The sequence below is a fragment of the Lichenostomus cassidix genome, chromosome 1 (assembly GCF_008360975.1).
Source record: "Lichenostomus cassidix isolate B80296 chromosome 1, HeHo_3.0, whole genome shotgun sequence".
NCBI classification, from domain to species: domain Eukaryota; kingdom Metazoa; phylum Chordata; class Aves; order Passeriformes; family Meliphagidae; genus Lichenostomus; species Lichenostomus cassidix.
Window position 1 is genome coordinate 14,220,422 of NC_139479.1, and position 6,692 is coordinate 14,227,113.

The window sequence follows — 6,692 nt, forward strand, 5'->3', positions numbered from 1 at the left end:
CTCAAGTACTTATTTCAGCAGTATCCAGCATGGTCTGAAGCTGAAAAATTCAGACTCAGAACAAACATGAGTAAATGTGTCAGACACTAAAGGACAACAGAAGAAGCTGATAAATCAGTCCATATTAAATGTGTCAATACTACCTTACTAAATACTCATTAGATAGTACTACTACTTATTAAATAGGTGGCATCTAGTAGATTAGGCACCTGAAAAAATTCAAGATATTTAAGACCTATTACTTTGGCTATAACTTGTTAGATGATATCTGAAGAGTAAAGCATTCTCATGCCTTCTAACCCTTCACCTTTATCCCCCAGACTTTGCAGAGTGCTTTCAGTGCAAGGAAGTGCTTAAAAACATCACATTTTCACGCACATATCCCACAAGCTAACTGTGAAAAACTAAAAGTTTACCAGCATGGATTGCAAGTGTGTATGATTGATAAACAGGTTACCCAAGAGACCACTCTTCCTCCTATCTTATCCACTCCTAAGTCCTAGCCTTATTCCTCTTCCTTCTGTCTCACATAACCTAAGGGATTCATTTCCAAGCACTACTTCTTTGTAAGGGTGCAAACTGAACACATGAAAGTAAGTGTGATTAACCAAACACTCGTCTGCTGCAATTGTATTTCTGTTTTTCATTAAGACATAAAACATAGAACATTTGGAGCCAACAGGGATCTATTCCATATTAAGCACAGGAACATACAAAATGTGGGCCAAGCGATTAACATTTCTTCACACAAGGTGAGACAGATTATCCCAGTCTGCATTCCTGCACAGGGACTGTACACTGCAACACACTTTCCAGGCCTGCTCCAGCTTAAAACAAGGGTGACACCACACTGACTTCCAGCTGGTTTATAAATTATATATATATGTACCTTCCCTACCTGCCACCTAATTACTGGAACACAAAGACAGGAATAAATTCAGTTCAGCCTCTTTTAACAACAAAAATGTCAAGACATGGGCAGTGCATGAGCTGGGGTAGTTTTCCCTGTACAAATGCACACAGAGTATTAGGCCCAAGCTAAACATTAAATCAAGATTATGTTGGTTGGGTAACTACAAACTGATGGCTATTTTTTTTTTTTTAGCAGTAAACTGAGGTTTGAGACCTCTTTTTTGACAGGCAGGTCTTTTTTTAAGACTACTACTCATGAGGAGGTGGGTTGCTACATACAAATGACTTACTTTTATGAAAATAAATTGCACTTGCTTTTTATAAAAGAAAAAAAAGTGCAATTCATTTAATACTTGCAAATCCAATGAATCTGTGAATATTTATTAGTTCCTAGACCCATTCTATTTTCACAATACTTTGACCTCCAAACTCTGATAGATGTTTGCTGCATTACAAGACAAGGGGTTTACACAACACAGGGATTTAAAATGTACCTTACACAATAATAGTCAGAAATTTCACAGAAATAAAAATGACAAAAACCCAAATCTCCTAATTTCTTAGCAATATATTTCTATATTGATTAACAGTGACTGAGGACAATAAGGGTCTGATCTAAATCCCATTAGAGGCTAGAGGAACCTCTGCACTTATGTTTTTGAAATTACAAGCAAGCCTTTAATTATTTCTGTGTTTAGATTCTTATGTTGTAAGCCAGTGGATATAATGAACTGCCATGTTCAGTGACTTCAGCTCCATTTGACAACCATATACTTGGAAAGCACCTGTATGTTGGGTTTTTTTCCTTTATGGCCTCATTTAAATGCAGCAATCACTAAGAATATGAAGGTACAAACCAAACACTACACATAAAACAAGATGTCATAAACAGAAACAACCTTCAATCTAAAAGATCCACGGTTAATACCACCTAAAGCACTCCAAACACTCAGCTTTTATGAATTCATTTAATAAAAGTGTCACTGCAACACAGAGTGGGCTACCTCTGATTCATTCTAATCATATGAAAGTCACGCACTTTGTTCTCACATATGGTTAGCAGCCTACAGTAATTGTTCCAATCCTCAGTGATTACTTTATTTTATACTTTATTTGGCATACAAATGCATGCATCTATCAGACCAATTGCAGACCACCAATTTTGGAATCTTTCAAACCACATGGCTGATGATTTGAGGCAGGATGTGACCAAACCAGCACTACAAGCATTAAAAACCTGACAATTAAGGAAACAGTCACCTGGAAGGGGAATATAATTTTGTCTTGCCTTCTGATTTGCATTCCCATTAGTGTGCAACTATCTTCAAACACCAGCATAACGAGAAGATCCCATCCTGCATAGTATTTCCAGAAGAGGAATTTGTGCTGTTTCATGTTTCTTCACTGCCTGGCACAATCAACATCTTTTATTGACTTTTATGTACCACACTAAAAATAATTTCTACTAAAAATAGGAATTATTCAGATTAATGGAGAAAAAAGCTAAGTGTGGGCTAGCAATATAAAAATTATAAAGACAATGATTTGATTAACTGTATATTAATTAGTGCACTATCATCACAGGCAAAGCAGTAAAAAGACTGATTCAGAATACAGCCACAATATAATGATAATCACTGTTTTATGGAAAATAGGTTTCACGTGTTTATGGGACTATGTATTTGGTTAATTTGTGTTTCAGTTAATGGAAAGTATGTTAATAAATTGTCTTGATAAAAACATTGTGATAAACAATTTAGTTTTGTCACATAATAAAGGAATAAACTAAACAGATTGAGGCTTGGTTGATGGATAGGTGTCAACAATAACTATATATGTCAGACCAGTCTGCTGTGACCATCCTTCTGCCAAGACTGGCAGGAGTAACTTCTGAACTGACCATAAGTCGTCATGCAAACCCATGTCTTCATGAATAACCCAGAAGTCCAACACTTGCAGATGACAAAAGGGCAACAGAGTACAAATTAACTGTGGTAACAGGTCAGATTAAATGGTTTTGGTGAAATAGTTTCATTTACATAACACCAATTTTAATACAGCCAAACACAAATCTAATGAAAAAGAACATATGCCAAAGCACATAATGGATGGAGGACTCTAATCTCAAATTTAGAAAGATGCTGGGGATCATGGATAAATTACTGACTGAACTGAAGATCCAAATGCAAGGCTGTGATAAATGTAGGTGTCCACATTGCAAGCGAAGAATTGGAAGTGCCTTAGGAAAAACTGCAAGAACGACACATGTTCATAAAATATGTGACTATGACTAAGTGACTTAATCTATCCAAGAGAATGTTTAATTAGCCTCCTTGATCAGGGTATAGAGACACCACCATTAGGAAGACACTTAGCATAGAAATCTCAGCATAATTAATATTAGAGAAATCTGGACTAGAAACAAAGCATACCACTGCAATTATAAGGGGAAAAAACTTCTGAGGGGAAGTTACTAGAAATGCCTGCCACTATCCACTTTACATAAATTAAAGACAAGATATTTTCTATATGGTATGTCATGGAGTGAAAAAAACACTGCCTTGATGCTGGATTTCCATGAGGTTTTGCATCCTGGATCACAGAAGAGGGGAAGGTACATGATCCCTTCTGCTCTTAAATATCTGTGAATCCAAACTGATACTTGAGGTCTTTGGTAGAATACAGTTTACCACTGTCCAAAAATTTATCTCCAAACCAATCTTTCTCCTGAGTCAAGAAACTGTGATGTCTTCTGTTCACAAGAGGTGAACCATTTTGACAGAAGTCATGCTTTTATGTTTCTTTTCTTCTGTTTAAAATTTAGCCAACACTGAAACATCTGAGAGCAGGTTCAGCATAGCCATTAACCTTGCATGCACCCTGATTCTGCCCAGCAGCAGTAAGCAGTTCATAGCAGTCACACTCAGGTGTGGCTCTGGCTTTCATATAATTGCCTTTATTCTCAGAACTTGATACTATACTTATCTCAGCTCTCAGACTATTTTACTTTCTTTCTAAAGTGATGCCCAGGTGTGAAACATAAACGGCCCATTGAGTCTTAATCAGTCAATGACATTTATAGTTCTAGCTCTCTTTAGTCTTATTAATGAAAACAGATTCTAATACAGCTTGTTCTGGGCCAATACTCCAGCCTGATTCTTGCTTATAATTGGCAATGCCAGGTACCCATAACAACTCTTCTGGTACTGATACAAATCACTTATCATATATTCTTTCAGCAGGCAGTTATTTGCCTTTTGCATCCATAAGTAGCATGAATACCATAATATGCCAGGCAGTCATTTCTCATGTGCTCTGTGAAAATTGTGAAATTTTGCAGTTCCACAATGCCCAAACATTATTATTCTAAAAAAGTAACAGCTCCTTGGTATTCCTGATTAATATTTTCTGTATAAAGACAAAGTGGTTGCATGGCCATCAATTTGAAAGAATTTTTTAATGGCAAGTGTAGCCCCCATCTTCTTGCTTTCTTGTCTAGTCTGTCAATTGGTAGATAAGGACAGCTGAGATTGACCAGCAACCAACATCATTATTCACTTGTAAAATTACTGCCAGTAAAATGGCATGGCTTGTGGAACTGGCAAATACTGACCATTCACCAGAGCTGAACATTGGAACTCTGTCTAATGAGCATTTTTTCCTACATGTGGGCAATTTTTGTTGGAACAATTTTAAAAATGTTACACAGGAAACTGTGAACTGAAATCATTGGGCTATATCCTTGTACTTTATCCTGATGTTTTCTTCCTGTCTCAATTCACATGTACTCTATTACCTACCTTGCCCTAATAGCCTAACATCATGTCTTAGTATTCACTGTTTTCCCAATGTTTGCACCAAATGCTGGAACTGGAACCAATCTTGGAAGCTGGCTGTAACAATATTAAGTTCTTCAAACACAGACAAGTCAAAAAATTATTGTCCAGTCGACTTTGCATCCAGAAAGTGATCCAGAGTCTTATTTATAACCATGATAAACAGACTCAGCCACAGGGCTGAGTACCATCTTTTACTGTTTGTTTCAGTCACTGACTAGGGCATAGAGTGTTTTATAGCTGATTGTTCAACTAGGAGTCCAGACAGCATAGATTTCATGTAGTGTATGACTAGTTGTTTAAGATCCTAATATATGCTCAGTTCTGTCCTCCACTGGGAGGACAAATTCTTGTCCCTAATACAACTGTAAGAAATTGTAAGCAGTTTGGGAACAAGGTAATTCCAGGCATAAGAACAAAATAGTTCTTAAATTCTATATGTGGGTAGTTCCAGGCAGATAACTGGAGAGAACTATGATGAATACGTCATCTCATATTAAACTTCTATGTACTGTCAGTGTCAAAATAATCATTCTAAGCTCACTTCTCACACCAAAGCTATTTCAGGTAGGTCTATGAAAAGTCAGCTGCTGCCAAAATCCGTCCCAGTAAGTCCAGTTTCAATGCAACCAGGGCAAACTTTGAGCAATCAGATTTGCCTCCTTAGCAGAAATTTTATATATCCACAGCATGAGTAAGTGCAAACCTCTATCAAAATGCATTCCCATCATCCTCAATTATGTCCTTGAGTCAGAGAACTGCAAGTACAGTACATTCTGCCGTTTCTTTTACTGCATCCATGCTGTCTATTCTCCCACCACAAAAGTTTTCAAGAGCACCAAGCTGTTGTTATGACTCATAGTAAACACCAACGCAAAGCAAGCAGCCCAATTTTCTTCTTCCCTGATTTCACTAACACACATTCAGTTAGAAGAGAGAAGGAAAAAAAAAAGGGGGGGGGGAGAGAAAGGAGAAAATAACAAAGATTCAGTTCTTATAAGCTTGTAAATCCATATTGAGAAAAGAGAAGGCTGGAGAGGACTAGACAAGAGACGAACAAAAATACCATAGCAATTCAACACATGGTGAGGGGGTGGAGTGGGATAACACTACAGAAATGAATGCTTATGACTCTCACATCATCGCCCCCAAAATAATCAGCCAAGAGAGATAATTACTGGGTTTATCCTAAGTATATATATGTGTGTGTGTACATGGAGAAAGGAACAGAACGAAAGGAACTGATCAAAACCTCCATCTCAAATGAGAGACAGGTTCAATCTATTACTTTGCTAAAACATAAGCTCTAGGTGAGATCAAACTCCAAATCTGAGTCACAAGATTTCTGACAGAAGTGTCCATCTTAACAGAATGAATTGACAGGGTGTGGTACAGATACAAGATAAATCACACAACCCTGAAACTGCTTATAAAAATCCTCAAATAGGACTTCTGAAGGCAAAAGGTTAAGAAGGTCATTGCAACCCAAGCTTCAGCCAATTCATGATCTTTACATAGTGGGGTTTTAGTTGGAGAGTGCTGATGGGTTCTACCTGAGAAGTGAAGGCAAAGATCCAGACTTCTCCACAAGGCCAATCCACACCTGCTACTGCAGGTACTCTTTCATGAAGTATCTTAAACAGTATGGATGACAAAATCTGTGGCTAAAACTGGTACTCATTACCTTTGGCAATCAGACTATCTTTTTTTCTGAACACGAATTTAGGAACATAATTTGATGCTCTTGTATTTGGGGTTAACTTTGAATCATTTTGTGAAACTGAAAACTTCTGCATTTTTAGAGTACAAGCAAGTGAAAAATAAAATGCAAAATAAATTAAATTATATACAAAAACTATTCAGTTTGTTCTCCAATTTAATATCATAAGCTGTTTTGGAAAAAAAAACCGAATTCAAACAACCAGAGATGGACTAAAGGGAGGC